Genomic DNA, 19,181 nt, shown 5'->3' with positions numbered 1-19,181 from the left:
AACAGCTTTTCATGTTGTTAAAACAATCGCACTGTTCCGAAAATATATATCACAATTGACAGGAGCTCGTTTCTTCATTTGTAAATTATAATATCGATGAAGATAGAGATATAATCAGACCTAACTATGAGATCCACACAACGCACTGTCCCGTTGTCCCTCGAGACAAAAGGGAAGGGACTATCTGAACGTATATTAATGAAATAACTGTCTCAGGACCGCTGTATGATGGTTGCTATTGCTTTGGAGGGATTACGTATTTATAAAATCCAAACGCGATTTATTCATCTTTCTATAATCGATGCGAGAGGAGACTGTAAGCTTCTGCTAACAACACCGATGGCCGTCATGAACAGCACAAAGGTAAAACTAAAGTGTCTTCCATCTTTCTTTTTTTTTGTATACCTTGTCGAGGCTCGTATGAGAGCTAACACACAACTCACAGCAAGGGGGGCATGAGACAAGAGGGGCGGGAGTGGAAGGGACAAAACAGTGGGGAACAGACATTAGGTGAACTGTGGAAGGGAGAGGGATGGGGATGGGACGGGGAACATGGCGAAGAAAAGATGAACATTACAGGGACTTTCAGGAAGGAAAGCAGGGGAATTGAAGGAAGTGGGCTTGGGTGGATTATCGGGGGTAGAAAAGATCGAGGATTTGGATTGTGGAAGATAAGAGGTGGTGGTGAACAGCTGTTTTGAAAGCCTGGAGGGAAGAATGGGAAAGAATAGAGTGAGGAAGTTTATTCCAAAGTTTATAGAGTGAGGAAGTTTACGGGAAAAAAGAGGAATGAAAGAGTGAAGATGAGCAGTGATTCGTGATTTTGTTCGTTTTACCAGAAGGGGGTTGTTGGCAGACCTTGAGTGCCCTGTGGAAATGTGGTGGGGACAAATCGCAGAGAGAGCAGGGGGGGGCGAGGCTGGAGAGGAGTCGGTAGAAGACAGAAAGACCACCAACCAACCTGCGGTGATTGAGTGAGAGGCCCAAAGACTCAGCTTCATTGCGGGAGATGCCGATGATCTTAAATGCCCTGGTTTCAACAGCATGAAGCCGAGAAAGGTGGGAGGCAGGAGCACCAGCCCAGAGGGGAGAGCAGTACTCCATCAGGTTACGGACAAAAGCTTTGTAAGTGGTCAGGAGCTCAGGTGGGCTGAGGAAGGACTTTGCACGACGGAGGATTCCTAGTCGGCGACTGGCTTTTGAGGCGAGGTTGGAAATGTGGATTTCCCAGGAAAGGTCATGGCAGATAGTGAGACCCAGAAGCTTGAAAGAAAAGACTTCTTCCAGAGGATTGTTGAGAAAGTGGATGGGGGGTTTTCTAAACAGTCATTTCGAAGAGACATCGTGAGAGTGTGAGATTTGTCTGGATTGAAAGACATGTTCCACGTGTTGGACCAGTTTGTGATTTTATCCAGATCTTCAGTGAGCGAAGAAGCTGCTGCTTGCCGGTCTGAGGGATGACAGATGGTACGGCAGAGGGTGGAGTCGTCGGCAAAGAGAAATAGAGGATTTTCCAGAGAGTCGGAGAGATCATTGATGAAAACCAGAAAAAGAACAGGGCCCAGAACGCTACCTTGAGGAACTCCAGCCTGCACAGGAAGAGGGGATGAAAGAACTCCATTTAGGGCCACACGTTGACTGTGACAGGAGAGGAAGTCTGCGAGCCATGAGTGGAGATGGCCTTGAATACCATGGGAAGAGAGTTTGGTGAGTAGTGCAGGGTGCCAGACTGTGTCAAAAGCGCGTGATATGTCCAGGGATACAGCTTGGATTTCCTGTCTGGCATTGAGGACCTCCATCCATTGATGGGAGAGCAGAAGCAGCATATCCAGGGTAGAGTGACCTGGTCTGAAACCAAATTGATGATCGGAAATCAAGCCATTGGAGAAGAGGAAGGATTTCATGTCTGAAGCGATGATGGATTCCATAACCTTGCTGATGATTGGGAGAAGGCTGATTGGTCTGTAGTTACAGGGATCTGTTTTTGCACCTTTTTTATGCAGGGCAGTGATGTAAGCAGATTTCCAAGCAGATGGCAGGTGACCTTGATCAAATGAGAGGGTGAATAGAACAGAGAGAGGGTGAGCAAGAGCAGAAGAGCAGGCTTTGAGGACACGTGGGCTGATGCCGTCTGGACCGGTTGCAGAATCTGAGTCGAGGTTTGAAAGCAAGCTCTCCACCTTCTCAGGAGAAAAGGACACAGAGTTCAGGGACAGTAATGTGCGACTGGGTAAGGTGGGTAGAGAAAGTGATGGGTTTAGGACACAAGATTTAGCTGCAAACACCGAGTTTAGACATTCAGCTTTATCACGTGCGGTATCAGCAGTGCGGCCATTTGAGGTAAGGGAGGGGATGGAGGGGGAACATACACCAGAAACAGGTTTGATTAAACGCCACCAGGATTTTGAGGAGGGAGAGGGGTTTGAGAGTTCAAACTTGAGATGAGAAAGATGGTGTTTTCTGGCTCTCCTGAGGGTAGATACACACTTGTTCCGAGCTTTGTGGAAGGAACTGAGATTGCCCTCAGTTGGGTTTGCTTTCCATGAGGCAAAGGCAAGCTATTTCAGGAGAACTGCCTCGCCACAAGCTTCAGTAAACCAAGGGCAGGAGGAAGGGTAGGACATCTGAAGACGAGAGGGGATAAATCTGTGCATGAGGGAGAGCAAGTTTCTTTGGATGTGTGTTACAATTGCCGACAGTATTCAGTACAGTAACATGCTGCACAGGTTTGTATCCGAGGAGCAATAGGCTACACCATATAGCCTAGGTGTCTAGGTTTGCGTCAGTACGATGTTCGAAAACGAAAAAAAAAAATGATGTTCGCACAACGACGACGACGTTTAACGACGCGTTTCTCAGAATGTAACCCCGTCGTTAAGTGGCGCATGACTGTATAAATAAATATATATATATATATATATATATATATATATATATATATATATATATATATATATATATATATTGTTGCAGTTCTAGGAACCGCATCCCTCCAAAGCAATAGCAACCATCATACAGCGGTCCTGAGACAGTTATTTCATCAATATACGTTCAGATAGTCCCTTCCCTTTTGTCTCGCGGGACAACGGGACAGTGCGTTGTGTGGATCTCATAGTAAGGTCTGATTATATCTCTATCTTCATTCCTACTCATTTCCTCTTCTTCCTGAAAGAAATCAAAGCAGGCACTGCACTCAGACAGCCACCTGTAAAAACTGCAGTCACACCCTCAACGTATGCATCTTCGCGAAGGCCAACCATAGAAGCAAACAATAAAAAATAAACCAATGTCACCCACAGGGTGACCCGTATCTTGCCAAAAGGTGACCATGTGTGACTTCTTTAAGGTCACACTGAGGTGAACAGAGCTGCTATCCACCAGGAGCGACTCCTTGAGGAATATCTGCCTACGAGAGATTCCGATGAGAATCGTTCTAGAGAGTAACCATGAAAAATATGCGTTTGCCTCATAACGTCACCAAATGACGTCATAATGTCTCAAGCTTGACATATCTAGAAAGCACTCATCGAGGTGTTCAATTTGAGGTACTACACGATATGGTTCCTAAAACTTGAAAATTTGACCTGGGGGTCAAATATGTTTGACCTCAGGCGCTAACCATGAAGGTCAATGCCAATCGCCACCAAAAACTAATCAGCTGAGCGCCAGACCATATACTACATTCCCATAAAGTTTGGAGATGATTCGATTAAAATTACTCAAAAAATAAGGGTTTCGGCGACCTCCATGATTTACCGCAAAGTGACCTTGACCTTTGACCTTGACCTTGACCTTTATGTGTGCTGAAGGGTATTGTAATAATACTATGATAGGTGTACCCACAAGAGTTTCCGATGAGAATTGTGCTCTACAGAGTGATATAAAAGGTGAAGAATCCAATGATTACAAACAAACAAAAAAAAATAAAAATAAAAAAACTTACCAAGTAACAGATCTTGCAAAAACGAAGTTTTGGCAAGATAACAACCTCCACCCACTGTACAGGACGCACGAGGCGTGTTCTTTTCAACCCATTTCTGCATTTAATAATTATATATCTTCTTCAACTCAACCCTATATACATAATTATATCCAAACTTTTCCCTCAATTCCCTGACACGGATCAGGGCTCGCACCATGCATCCCACTGCCTTTGATAACCACGAACATGATGCTTGATGGTGGGTGGACCCACATGCTGGCCATGTGCTTAATGGCGGACCCGCACGCTGGCCACATGCTTAATGGCGGACCCGCGCGCTGGCCACATGCTTAATGGCGGAGTCGGGCACGGCCGTGATATTTTATCATCATGCAGAACGAGGCACGAACAACACACATCTTTGGTCGGGTCTGCGCATGGGATTACAATAAAATCTTACCATTGGTCTTCGCTCACCACAACGGCAACAAATGTCTTCCGCGGATGGCAGACATCCTCCCGCACCTCCGCCTCAATGCAGCTGCTACAAGGTCGAGGCATGCTGTGCGGCCGGATCGCTCGGGCTGTGTGGCGCACTATGGAGCAGGCACATTGACTAGCGCCAACCGCGGATCATCGGGGCACAGCACGGGGTTCGGTGCAAAGCCATTCCTATCAAGGGGTTCAGTGCAAGTTGATTCATGTCACGGTGCTCAGAGCGAGACGATTTCGCAGCTTGGTTCCATCTGGCCGGAAGTGAAGTGGAGCCGCTTCCGGTCATGGCGGCCGGCCAGTGCAATGATCGGGGCCCAACCAGAGCGCTGATTCAGGTGATGACACATCGCTTTGGGGCATCGCCCCCACCCCTCACCATCGGATCTTCAGAGGACGGGTTGCAGGGTGGTGAGAGAGTGTCGGCGTCGTTCAAGAGTCGTCGTCATTCCTGGTGTGTCGTTCTTGCTCATCGTTCCTGGTGTGTCATTCCAGAGTTGTCGTCATTCCCAAGTTGTTCAAGCGTCGTTCCTGCTCATCGTTCCTTTCTTCATTCCTGTTGGCTCGTTCTGTCTGGCTTGGGATTGACAACTTACCCATTCTCCTGCTGGCTCCGCCCTTCTTAACCAATTCGCCTGCTGGCTCTGGCTTCTTTACCAATTCGCCTGCTCGCTCCACCTCTCTCTCCACACATTGGCTTTTGGCTCCACCCAAGTCCCCCCCCTTCACACCTGACGGTCCGATCTCATTCTCTGGACCGATGCTCGCTGCACAAAGTGCCACGAAGCAAGAGGTATCGCCCAGCGGAGCGTCCCCCCAAAACATATTGGTGGCGTGATCGGGCAATCGTGCAAGGTATTGAGAGAGCGTTAGCCTTATCTCGTCTCCTTTTCTCTTCATCAACTCCTCTTCATCGGTGTGTGTGTGTGTGTGTGTGTGTGTGTGTGTGTGTGTGTGTGTGTGTGTGTGTGTGTGTGTGTGTGTTTGTCCTGGTGCCTATCCTCATTTAAGTTAAGATTGTACAATAATTATATCAGGATAACTCTGCTCTGTGTCTGCTTTTGTAAGTTGCTTGTATTTTGCCACACCTCTCACATTTCTTCTTATTTCTGCTGCAGACAACAATAAAAGCTATATTCACAGTGCCACATATCTTTCCTCGCCTGCTTGTTAATAAATCCCTTTGTAGAAATGTTCCCAGCTTGTTTTCGTCTTTTCTTTCATTGATCCAGCATGTTCCGTATCCTAACTTAGCCGAGATTTTGTTCCCAACGATCTGTTCCTTTTAGCTAGTATGTCCTTGGCAGTGTCGCTCAGCTGCATCCTATCCAGTAAAGTGATCCGGTTCGGATGAGGCGTACCGAGGGCGTGTTCCCCGGTAATTAAATCACATGATTAATTAGGTAACCCAGTTAACCCATAGACGGGAGGACCCGAGGTCACGCGGTTAAGTTATTGGCGTCCACGGTCGGTTGAGCGACCCGCCGCCTCACGGAATTATCCGTGTGTGAGGACCGACAATTCTGGGGAGTCTGGTGGGAACCCAACATAGCTTCCCCCTGGTGGTCTTCTCACCCGACACAACTATATATATATATATATATATATATATATATATATATATATATATATATATATATATATATATATATATATATATATATATATATATATATATATATATATATATAACAGTACAGTAAAACAGTTTAATGAAAGTCAATACTGTATTTGCAATTTTTCTATTGCAGAAACATTTTGTTTACTGCAAATAACTCAGCTTTAATTTTAGTAATACGCACACTTATTCACCAAAAAACAATATTATGAATGTTTTTTTTAATGTTCCATGGATCAGACATTGCGTCCTGTTTTTTCCAAGTTACAAAATGCAATTCTCATTGAGTCATGAATAATACAGCACTGTGAAGGCCTTGCCTTGCACTAGACGTAATGCTGTAATAATGTCACAGACATAACGCCCTCATGACATCCCAGCAAAAAGAGCATGACAGACAGAGACGGACAGATGGAGAAATCCAGCAACTTTTATATATAGATTATAATTATTTTCAATAAAATGTTTGCCCATTCCCCTTTCAAATATGTGTTTTAACAAAAGCCCCCTGCGGTCATTTGTTGCTTCCTTTCCCACATGTTTTCAGCTTGAATTTCATCAATGCCTATAGCTTTTCATTATTCAACTCACTTGTTGCATTCCTCACTCACTTATTCACTATTGAAGAATGATCGAGTGAACAGAGCAGGAAAGTGGATAAGCAAGAGCAGCATGGCAGGTTTTGAGAACACCGATGCTGCCTGGGCCATTCACCGACATGAAGCTGAGGTTTGCCAGAAACCTCTCCACCTTCTCAGGTGAGAAAGACAGTACAGGAGCAGTTGGGTACAATGGGGGAGAGTATGTTGAGGGAGTGAGGGGTGGTATACACAAGATTTGAAAGCAAACACAAAATTGAGGTTTTCGGCCTTCTCACGAGCGGAGTCGGCTGTGGTGTTACTTGAAAGGAGTGGTGGGATTGAGGGGGGAGCATACACCAGAGACAGACTAGACAAGGTGCCACTAGGTCTTTGAAGAACGAGACAAGTTTGAGAGATCAGCCTTGATGTTGGCCAAATGTTTTTTTCTGGCTTTCCTGGGAGTGGACACACACTTGAATTGTTCGATTAGTTTAACTGTGGTGCACAAATTAAGGACATAGTACCTTCATAACGCAATTAAACAGGGTGTGCAGTCATACTGTCTGTCTGACGGCTACGCATTCGGTTGTTACTTATCCAATCTCTACGAAACTTACCAACATGACTAAGGGTCATATGATGAAGAATGTAGTGATTTCATTCCCCCCCCACCCCCCTCCCTGAAGCATTTTCCAACTTTGGACAAATGCCTTGTTAAGGTGTATAGATAGCAGCTTATCGTGCTGTTTTCTCCAGGACACTTCTACAATCAAAGTAATAAAAATAACAACAATAACAAGTAGCGGTACTTTCAAAGTACACCGCCCCGATGCCACATAAATAAATAAATAAATCCTCCAGCGTGCGACATTGCCGGGACACCAAAAATACCGCCGTGCAGTATGTGGAGACGGAATTAGGAGGGAGCGGTGTACTTCTGAGGTGAATGTGTACAAATGAGACTTAGTTTATGTGTACAAATGTACTTCTGAGGTAAATATGTACCAATGATAAATCAAAAATACTCTTTATAGCTAAATAACTTGGTCACTGTCATGTCCAAATATCAGCTTCCTCACTGAAAAGGTACCTGAGATATTGCCCAGATGAGAAATAAGTAATTTCATAAATCAATAATATTTGGATAATTAACCGATAAATAAAAAATACGGCTTTTGCCAAAGCACATCTTCACTTTTTTTCCCAAATTTCAGCTTCCTTGATCAAAGGATGGCTGAGATATCGCCCGGACAAACAGACAAACAAACAAATAAACAAGACAAGCCGGTAGGCGGCGATGAGTCGCCGAGCATGGAAACCATAAGATAGAGAGCAAAATGGATGTCATATAGCGGAAAGGGAATCAACTTAAGATTATGCATATCAAATCTCATCCAGTTCCATCTACCGATAACTACTCGGTATCCATTTGAATGAAAAGTACCGAAAATGCGGTTTGAAATCGGAAATCCCCAAGGTTCGAGGGGGTGCTGTGGGTGAACAAAGATCTCAATCGAAAATCCGGCTTGATCGTTTGTGCACAATGTATTCTCGACGATTAGTGTGAATTTCCATGACCATCCGACCATAACCCTAGGAGTAGCATTTGGCACGAAGGCCCTCCAGCTCTCGCATATTATCGATTTTTGCACTAATTGACCTTTGACCCCTAACCAAAGCGAAATCTGTCAATATCTCCTGAGGCAAAGTTGTAGTACTCATTGAGTACCATGAACCTGCAAAGTTTCATTCGTGTCGATGCACTCACCGTGTCGTTAGGGGGCCTTCAATTTTCGCGCATACCCTAATTGTAGGGGCGCTGCGGGTAAAGTATTCCATACATCATAAAAACTGGAATATATTTGATAGAGCATCACCTGTAGATGATTCGTGCCAAATTTCATAACCCTATGTGGGATAATGGCCTTCGGAATTGATTTCGCATGAACGGTGCCGATTTTGAAGGTTTTTCGGTTGTTGCTAGGGAACCAAAGCGTCCCTAGCAACCATCACAATTTCCAAAGCACTAGGTCATAAGATGTACCTACCGCCTGAGTTTGGTCAAAATCCGCCCACGTTTACTACCAATTATGCTGATGACAAACGAACAAACATCCAAACAAACAGACAGAATTACTGACAATAAGGGTCACCTATTTCGGCGACCCAAAAAATAACTGAGTACTCCCTTCCTTCGGCGCCCGCTGATGACGTCATGCATCGCCAAGATATGCCAGTGGGGAGGAGCAGTGAAAAATGGTCGTAAAAGAATTGATTTCTTCATCAATTGCCTCGTAGCATACCTAAACCACCACTGTTTCATCCGAATCTGTAACTCTGAAAATTAAGTAATTCATCAATAAATGAATAATTAATCGATTGATTAATCGATAAATCGAAAATACCTTTTACAGCCAAATAACGTGGTCACTGTCATGTCCAAATATCAGCTTCCCAGCTCAAAAGGTACCTGAGATATTGCCCAGATGATAAAGAAAATAAATAAGGAGTTAATAAATCGATAATAATTAAGTAAATAATCAATTAATTGATATATCAAAAAATAAAAGATTATCATTTTTGCCAAAGCACATCTTCACTTTTTCCCCCAAATTTCAGCTTACTAGCTCAAAGAGTGGTTGAGATATCGCCCGGACAAAGAAACAAGAAAAACAAACAAACGGAGTGAAAACTGAGTACTCCCTTCCTTTGGCGCCTTGCGATGACGTCATTCAACGTCTGGATATGGAATTGGGAAGGAGCGGTGAACAACAACACGTTCCTCTGTCTGTCATGCTCTTTTTCCTGGGACATCATGAGGGTGTTATGTCTGGGACGTCATTATAGCATGACGTCTCGCGCTAGGCAACTACCAGTTCATAATTCTCCACCTGTTTGTACGTGCTTGACAATCTGCCTGCAAGCGTCTGTGCTCTGATTGTGCGGAAGATTGTGCCAAGCGAAACTTGACAACTATAATCGACCTCCATGCCTGCATTTCCGGTAAAAATTATGTCACATGTTTTGGCGGCCATCTTGGATTGAAAAACGCACCTTATCCGATTAACATGAAACTTCACACATGTGTTCCACTACATGATTTCAGGCAGATTTTAAATTTATGATGTCATCAGTTACATGGTTCATCAGCCATCTCAGATTGAAAATTAATAAATTTAAAAAATCTTCTCCAGAACAGCTGGACAGATTGAGGCAAAACGTCACACACACTTTCCCCAAGACATCCTTTCACAGGTTTGTTAATTTCGAACTGATGTCACATGGTTTGGTGGCCATATTGAATTTACCCTAAAAACTTCAAACATCTTCTTCTGCAGAACAGTTCAACAGATCAAGGGGAAACTTCACATACGTATTGCACACGAGTAGTGAATATAAGTTTGTTAATTTCTAATTGATAGGTCACATGGTTTGGCAGCCATTGTGGATTCAAGAATTATATTAAATGTTTTCTCTGGAACCACATAACCTATCGCAGCGAAACTTGGCAACTCATCTACCCACATGCCTGCATATACGGTAAAAATTATGATGTCACATGTTTTGGTGGCCATCTTGGATAGAAAGACACACCTTGTCCAATCAACACGAAAGTTAACAAGCACAATCCACTTCCCCATTAGAGGGAGAATTTAAATTTATGTTGTAATAGGTCACATGGTACGGCAGCCATATTGGATTGAACATTAATAACTTTATAAGTCTTCTTCTCTGAAACAGCTGAACAGATCGAGGCGAAACTCTACATGCATGACCGCTTCTCAATGACGAACAAAAAATTATCCCGCCCTTTTGATGTACGACACATTGTTTGCCAGCCATATTGGATTGAAGGGAAAGGGAAAATATTAATTAATGTTTACTCTGGAACTACTGCATCAATAAATATGAAACTTCAATTTTATGATGGAACGGTAGGTGGAATGAAGGGTTTAAACCTCAACTCAATCGGCCCCATGGTTTGGCAGCCATGTTGGATTGAAGGGTAAATATTAATTCATGTTTACTCTGGAACCGCTGCTTCAATATATGAGAAACTTCACAATCATGATCGAGCCACACGGTTTGGCAGCCAGAATTATTTAATTATTTGAATCTGAGAACTTTTAGATTTTTTTCCCTCAGAAGGCTCACTTGGCTGCACCTGCATGCGTTTGATGGTTCAGGAATAGCAATTCAATTGATACTACCAATGTCCCCAGGAAAAATGGCTGACTGCTGATGAAATCCGCATACGTAATAAATCCGACGGCACTCACTTTCACTTCCTCACTCATCGGCGGTCTGTCGGCGACTGACAGCTTCTGCAGGCAGGAAAATATTCACACATACGAATTAGGATCGCCTTCATACGTGCACCAAACCACGCCTCCCTAGCTTCCTTTACTTACGCACAAAAAATTAAGGTTGGATACTTTTTGAACACAAGTCGTATATATTTTTTGTTTCATTGTCGAGGCTCGTATGAGAGCTAACACCAAACGCACAGCAAGGGGGGCATGAGACAAGAGGGGAGGGAGTGGGAAGGACAAAACAGTGGGGAACAGAGACATTAGGAGATCTGTGAAAGGAAGAGGGATAGGGTGGGGAACATGGGGAATACAAGAAGGACATTACAGGGACTTTCAGGAAGGAAAGCAGGGACCTTGAAGGAGGCGGAGTTGGGGTGGATTAACGGGGGTAGAAAATATCGAGGTTTTGGATGGGGGAATATAAGAGGTGGTGGTGAACAACTGTTTTGAAGGCCTGGAGGGAAGAATGGGATTGAACAGAGTGAGGGAGTTTATTCCAAAGGCGGGAAAAAAGAGGAATGAAAGAGTGAAGGTGAGCAGTGATTCGTGATTTTGGTAGTTTTAGCAGAAGGGGGTTGTGGTTTTTGGCGGACCTTGAGCACCCTCCGGAAATATGGGGGGGGCATATCGCAGACAGAACAGAGGGGGGCAAGACCAGAGATGAGATGGTGGAAGACAGAAAGACCACCGACCTGCCTGCGGTGAGAGAGTGAGAGGCCCGAAGACTCAGCCTCATCGTGGGAGATGCCAATGATCCCAAATGCCTTGGTTTCCACAGCGTGCAGCCAAGAAAGGTGGGAGGCAGGAGCACCAGCCCAGAGGGGAGAGCAGTACTCCATCAAGCTGTGGACGAAAGCTTTGTATGTGGTCAGGAGCTCAGGTGGGCCAAGGAAGGACTTTGCATGACGGAGAATTCTCAGTCGGCGACTGGCTTTGGGGGCCAGCTTGGAAATGTGGCTTTCCCAGGAAAGATCATGGCAGATAGTGAGACCCAGAAGCTTGAATGAAAGACACAAAACTTGGAGGTAAGGTGGATAGCAGTGGAGGTTGATGATCAGATTCAGGAAAGTATTGATATTTGCAAAGATTGGGCAAATGATTTTTTTATTTTTTTTGGATACCTTGTTGAGGCTCGTATGAGAGCTAACACACAACGCACAGCAAGAGGGCATGAGACAAGAGGGGCGGGAGTGGGAGGGACAAAGCAGTGGGGAACAGACACATTAGGAGATCTGTGGAAGGGAGAGGGATGGGACGGGGAACATGGGGAAGAGAAGATAGACATTACAGGGACTTTCAGGAAGGAAAGCAGGATAATTGAAGGAAGTGGGCTTGTGTGGATTATCGGGGGTAGAAAAGATCGAGGATTTGGATGGGGGATGATAAGAGGTGGTGGTGAACAGCTGTTTTGAAAGCGTGGAGGGAAGAATGGGAAAGAATAGAGTGAGGGAGTTTATACCAAAGGCGGGAAAAAAGAGGAATGAAAGAGTGAAGGTGAGCAGTAATTCGTGATTTTGGTAGTTTTACCAGAAGGGGGTTGTTGGCGGACCTTGAGCGCCCTGTGGAAATGTGGTGGGGACAAATCGCAGAGAGAGCAGGGGGGGGGGGCGAGGCTGGAGAGGAGACGGTAGAAGACAGAAAGACCACTGACCAACCTGCAGTGATTGAGTGAGAGGCCAAAAGACTCAGCTTCAATGCGGGAGATGCTGATGATCCTAAATGCCCTGGTTTCGACAGCGTGAAGCCAAGAAAGGTGGAAGGCAGGAGCACCAGCCCAGAGGGGAGAGCAGTACTCCATCAGGCTATGGACAAAAGCTTTGTAAGTGGTCAGGAGCTCAAGATGGCCGAGGAAGGTCTTTGCACGACGGAGGATTCCCAGTCGGCGACTGGCTTTGGAGGTGAGGTTGGAAATGTGACTTTCCCAGGAAAGGTCATGGCAGATAGTGAGATACAGAAGCTGGAAAGAAAAGAATTCTTCCAGAGGATTGTTGAGAAAGTGGATGGGGGGGGGGGGGTTCTAAACGGTCCTTTCGAAGAGACATAGTGAGAGTATGAGATTTGTCCGAATTGAAAGACATGTTCCACGTGTTGGACCAGTTTGTGATTTTATCTGCAGTGAGTGAAGAAGCTGCTGCTGGCCGGTCTGAGGGATGACAGATGGTACGGCAGAGGGTGGAGTCATCAGCAAAGAGATGTGGAGGATTTTCCAGATAGTCGGAGAGATCATTGATGAAAACCAGAAAAAGAACAGGACCCAGAACGCTACCTTGAGGAACTCCAGCCTGGACAGGAAGAGGGGATGAAGGAACTCCCTTTAGGGCCACACGGTGACTGCGACAGGCGAGGAAGTCTGTGAGCCATGAGTGGAGATGGCCTTGGATACCATGGGAAGAGAGTTTGGTGAGTCGGGCAGGGTGCCAGACTGTGTCAAAAGCACGTGATATGTCCAGGGATCCGGCTCAGATTTCCTGTCTGGCATTGAGGACCTCCATCCATTGATGGGAGAGCAGAAGCAGAATATCCAGGGTAGAGTGACCTGGTCTGAAACCAAATTGATGATCGGAAATCAAGCCATTGGAGAAGAGGAAGGATTTCATGTTTGAAGCGATGATGGATTCCATAACCTCGCTGATGATTGGGAGAAGGCTGATTGGTCTGTTGTTGCAGGGATCTGTTTTTGCACCTTTTTATGCAGGGCAGTGATGTTTGCAGATTTCCAAGCAGATGGCAGATGATCTTGAGCAAATGAGAGGGTGAATTGAACAGAGAGAGGGTGAGCAAGAGCAGAAGAGCAGGCTTTGAGGACACATGGGCTGATGCCATCTGGACCGGTTGCAGAATCTGAGTCGAGGTTTGACAGCAAGCTCTCCACCTTGTCAGGAGAAAAGGATACAGAGTCCAGGGACAGTAAGGTGCGACTGGGTAAGGTGGGTAGAGAAAGTGATGGGTTTAGGACACAAGATTTAGCTGCAAACACCGAGTTTAGGCATTCAGCTTTTTCACGTGCGGTATCAGCAGTGCGGCCATTTGAGGTAAGGGAGGGGATGGAGGGGGAACATACACCAGAAACAGATTTGATTAAACGCCACCAGGATTTTGAGGAGGGAGAGACGTTTGAGAGTTCAGACTTGAGATGAGAAAGATGTTGTTTTCTGGCTCTCCTGTGGGTAGATACACACTTGTTCCGAGCTTTGTGGAAGGAACTGAGATTGCCCTCAGTTGGGTTTGCTTTCCATGAGGCAAAGGCAAGTTGTTTCAGGACAACTGCCTCGCCACAAGCTTCAGTAAACCAAGGGCGGGAGGAAAGGTAGGACAACTGAAGACGAGAGGGGATAAGTCTGTGCATGAGGGAGAGCAAGTTTCTTTGAAAGAATTTCCAGGATGAGTTGATGTTTGAGAAAGTCGTAATAGGAGACCAGTCTGTAAGTTTGATGGCTGCTCGGAGACCCTGCCAGTCGGCTTGAGTGAAATGTCCGACTCGACGGCGGTGAGGTGGTTCTCTGATAATAGCCGGAGAGATGTCCACTTTGACAAGGACGTGGTCAGAAGAACCGATTGGAGCAGAGGAAGAGCAGCAGATATTTTCAGGGAAATTTGTCAAAATCAGATCCAGAAGAGATGGAGTATCATTGGTTGAGATCCGGGTCTGGAAGTTGACCGACTGAGTCAGTCCCAATGAGTCACAGAAAGCTTTTGCTGAGGTGCCATGACAGGTGAGAGAGGTACCCACACCTAGCCAACTGGCATGATGACAATTGAAGTCACCACATAAAAGGAAGAGAGTTTGGATGAGAAGATAGAAGATGGTGCATGTTTTCGGATAGTAAGGTGTAGATGGAGTCATCACTGTTAGGTGGACGGTACAGTACACATAAAAACATGAGGTGGGAGTGGAGGGAAAGCCGTAGCCATAGGTATTCCTGGGGGTGTGGGGGAGTGAGAGCAGTGCATGGAGAGTGAGGAATAGAGTCTTTGATGAAGAGAGCAACTCCTCCACCAGGACGAGGATCAGGTCTGTCATACCGGAGGAGGGAGTAATCGGGGAGAGATACTTGGGAGTCAGACATGTCTTCGGAGAGGAAAGTTTCTGTTAGGCAGATTATGTCTGGTTTGTCAGTGGCAACCTATATGGAATGATCTGAAAGGTTTGAGCGAAGGCCCCGGATATTTGAGGTCCACACTTTTAATGAAGAGGTAGTGGAGGAGGCTTTCGGTGCAGGGGGTGGGGGAGGGGGAGGTTAGGACAAGGGACGAGGGGGGAACTAAGGAGGGTTGTTGAAAGAGTGTGGGGGATTGTAGAATAGCTGGAAGAGGGTGCTGAATGAGGAGGAGAAAAGGCTCTGTGGTGCTGGGGGAGAGGCGGGACAAGAGAGGGGGAAGAAGGCAGTTGAGGACTTGAGGAGGTGGAATGAAGAGATGGAGGTGAGAGGGCAATGGAAGGAGGCAGCTTAGTGGATGAGAGGGGGGCAACTTTGAGACGGATGAGTGAGGTGGATGAAAGGTGGGAGAAAGGTGAGGGGGGAATTTTTAAGAGAGGTGAGAGAGAGGCTTGGAGGGAGAAGAGTGGGATGGTTGCTTTGAGAGTGAGGGGTGAAGGGGGTGAGTTGGCACTGAAGTTGGAAAAAAAGAATGGTTGATGGAAAGCGAACATTCATAGCAAACTGGGGTTTTAAAAAGTTTTAGGTCAGAGATGCGATTTAACACAATTCTTGATGGATGCAATAAAGGCGAATTCAGAGAATGGAGAGAAGAAACGCTGTAACAGTTGGATTTTTTTCGGCAAGGAATGAAGGAGAGGTCGAAATGGGAGCAGTCTGTTAAAATAGCAGAAGAGTCGTGCATTATGAAACAGTAAAGAGTACCACATGTGTGAGAGAGGAAGATGAAGCATTATATGATCGTTTTTGTTATTATTATGAATGTTTGAGAGAGTTTTCAACTGATTCGGTCATGGAAGTGTTGTGGAAAAAAATCGAGGAAGAAGAAGAGGAGAAGAATAAGAGGAAGAAGCAGAATCGGGAGAAGGTTTGCGTATTGTTGTTGTTGTTTTTTTAATTTTTTTTATTTTTAAGATAAGAAATAGAGAGATTAGTTGGTAGAATGGGGGACGTTAGGAAAGTTGGGAGGATAGAAATTGAAGGTAATGGGGAGGATAGAAATTGAAGGTAATGGGGAGAAAAAAAAAAACGATCGAACACCTATGGGGATCCAGTAGGCCTCAAGCCTAGGCCAAGGCCGAGGCCTCAAACACCCGGTAAGAACGTCGACAAAAACTCACAAAATAGCACGATTTTTGAAACAAAACCGAACTAGGAACACACAGTAACACATAGGTGAGAAAATTAAACAGTTAAAACGGGACAAATAACGACCGGAAACTTAACTTTGAGAACGTCAGCAGAGAGCCCCGAAGAAGACCTCTCGACGCTCCAAACCTGGAACCGGAAGTCGATTGGCAGATGCAGTTTAATATAAACAAATTTGTAAGGTGTTGGGGATGGGGAAGAACAATTAAAATGGAGATTACAGGATGCAAGGGGTAATTTTGGAGTGTGTCACACAGGAGAAGGATCTGGGGGTAGTCATAGATATGGGAGGGAAGCCATCAGCACAATGCCAGGCAGCTATAGGTAAAGCAAATAGAGGTTTAGGTTGTATTCGGAGGGGAATCATTTATAAATCAAAAGAGGTGGTGTTCACATTTTACAGGAATTTAGTGAGGGCCACATTTAGAATATTGTGTGCAGTTTCAGTCACCACAACTTAGGAAGGCCATGGATGCCGTTGAGAGCGTTCAGCACAGGGCTACTAGATTGATTCCGGGCCTTGCTAGACTCAGCTATGAGGAGCCGATGAAGGAGATCGGGCTTTTACACTAGAAAGGAGGCAGTTACGAGGAGATATGATAGAGATGTTTAAGATGATGAAAGGTAGAGACATGATAAGTGCATAAAAATTATTCAGCATGAGAGTAGACAGTGATAGGAACAGGGGCTATAGCCTGAGAGTAAATAAGAGGAGAGTAAAGACGGTAGTAAGGCATGGGACTTTTACTCAAGGAGTATTTAATGCATGGAATGGCCTCCCTGGAAAGGTAGTGGCAGCAGAAGCAGTAGATAAGTTTAAATTGGAATTAGATAGGTACTTGGAAGTTATGGAGATAGAGGGGTATCGGGATGTTGACAGGACTTTTAGGTAGCTTGAGCATTGATGGGTGGTGGTGGCCGTATGGCAGCTTAGCTGCCGTTGTAGCTATCATTTCTTGAAGCGCGACTGTGTCGCTTATGCAGTGCCCCTGTACCAGTACACACACTAGAACTGGTACTCATTTCGCCGACCTCGGAAGGATGACAGGATGAGTCAACCCCCTGGTGTATTAATTCAGCGGCCGATGGGGCTAGAACTCAGGACCCTAGAATCCCAAGCCGCCACCCTAACCACTGAGCCAACACCAGGCTATTGATGGGTGATTGTGTGCATGTGTAAGTGCTGTTGGTGGGGGTCTCGTCAAGGGTTGTTCTGTGGTTAACGTTGTGTGTTGTTTACCATCCCCTGGGGGGGGGGGGTGAAGAAAAAAAAATACAAAAACTTCAAAGAATTTTTTGGGGGAATTTATATTTTGGATAGGCCATTATCCCAGAATGAGCCAGCAGGTCCAGAAGTGTCTCGGGAACCTCTTGATGTTGTTATAGCCAGACAGCATGCTCAACTGATGGCCTCTGCCCAATACCAGCCTTCTTCTTGGAGTGCTGATTAACTTTTGTCGCAGTATCACCCTTCGCACAGAGGTGCTGTTTTAGGGAGACGCCTGGGATATACCGATGATAGTAGCTAAGGAGTCTCATTAGTTGTCGAACATCACAAATGGTTTCCGGTGTTTTATCCTTCAATGACAAGACACCCTCTTTCTCTGTGGGGTCGAATCGATATCCTTGTTGAGGGACTATGTTGTCCAGGTAATGTACCTTGCTAGTTCGCACTTATTACTTGGCTTGAGCTTGATCCCTCTGGACTTCAACTGTTTCAGAACAGTGCCCATCTCCTGCAGGTGCTGTTCAAACGTTGGGCTGTCGATGAATGTGTCATCTAGACAGGGCAGGCAAATGTCATCTCTCAAATCAGAAAGACAATCTTCGCCATTTTTTTCCATTCACTGTCGGTCCTCTCATAGCAACCGGAGATTGTTTCCTGAGGGTCCCTTTTGCTGTGATGACTTTTGTTTCTGCTTCAAAGAAACAATCAGATACTCATTCCCACAATCCCACAGCACTCTCAAGGCAACCCATCATCATTCCCACAATATAAACAATTGGTGCAACACTTTCTTTCTTTTTTCTCTGACAACATTGTAATGTACACAACCCCAGGGACATGAATTATTGGACATTTCTGATCACTTATTACCTTGCTGTCACACATCTTGATATTTCATTCATTCAGAAATTGTTTCAAGTTTTGCCCTTAACTCGCGAACTTCACCTTTAACCTCCATAAGAGTATTGGGCTTCCCAGGCTTTTTAGGTTCCACCTCATCTGAGGAATCTTGCAAAACTTCCACCTGATGAGGCTTGGCTCTGTTGTGCAATTTGGATGTTCTTTCAGCTTCTGCTAAATATGCAATATTCATTTTATGGATAAGCTTATCAACTGAGGCAAACTAGTCTGGCAGCGTAGCAAAATAATGTGGACGTTCTGGACAAAAGCACCAATTTTTTTTCTACGTGCTACCCATTGCCAAAGCTTTCAATTTCAATAGGAACCATTTCCTCAGCATGCAGCATGGTGGCCATCTTGGATTTCCAAGATGGCCACCATGTAAAAACCTGTAAGTACCAATATCTCAGCTTCCAAGCCACTTAGGCTCTCAATCTTGGTGTCTAAACAAACATTTTCTGGGATAAGGAATTCAATTATACCATTCAGAATATACAGTATGGCGGCCATATTGGATTTCCAAGATGGCCGCCATGTATAAACCTTTCAGTACCAATATCTCGGCTTCCAAGCTACTTAGGCTCTCAATGTTTGTGTCTAAACATACATTTTCTGGGACAAGGAATTCAATTATACCATTCAGAATATACAGTATGGCGGCCATATTGGATTTCCAAGATGGCCGCCATGTATAAACCTTTCAGTACCAATATCTCGACTTCCAAGCCACTTCGGCTCTCAATCTTGGTGTCTAAATATACATTGAGTAGCATACGTGAGGGCATATGTCAGTGAAGATGCTTTGCTGATATCATACACCT

The 19,181-nt window shown here is 45.1% G+C and overlaps 1 long non-coding RNA gene across 5 annotated transcripts in view; it reads left to right on the top strand.

Annotated features, from left to right (window-relative positions):
- LOC147032456 (uncharacterized) overlaps positions 1 to 19,181 on the top strand; it is a 66,407-nt gene that overhangs the window by 9,697 nt on the left and 37,529 nt on the right. The window lies entirely within an intron of this gene.

Source organism: Eptatretus burgeri, chromosome 2 (assembly GCF_056783735.1).
Source record: "Eptatretus burgeri isolate ZD-2024b chromosome 2, Ebu_testis_v1, whole genome shotgun sequence".
Classification (NCBI taxonomy): domain Eukaryota; kingdom Metazoa; phylum Chordata; class Myxini; order Myxiniformes; family Myxinidae; genus Eptatretus; species Eptatretus burgeri.
This window is presented reverse-complemented; position numbering and strand designations above follow the sequence as displayed.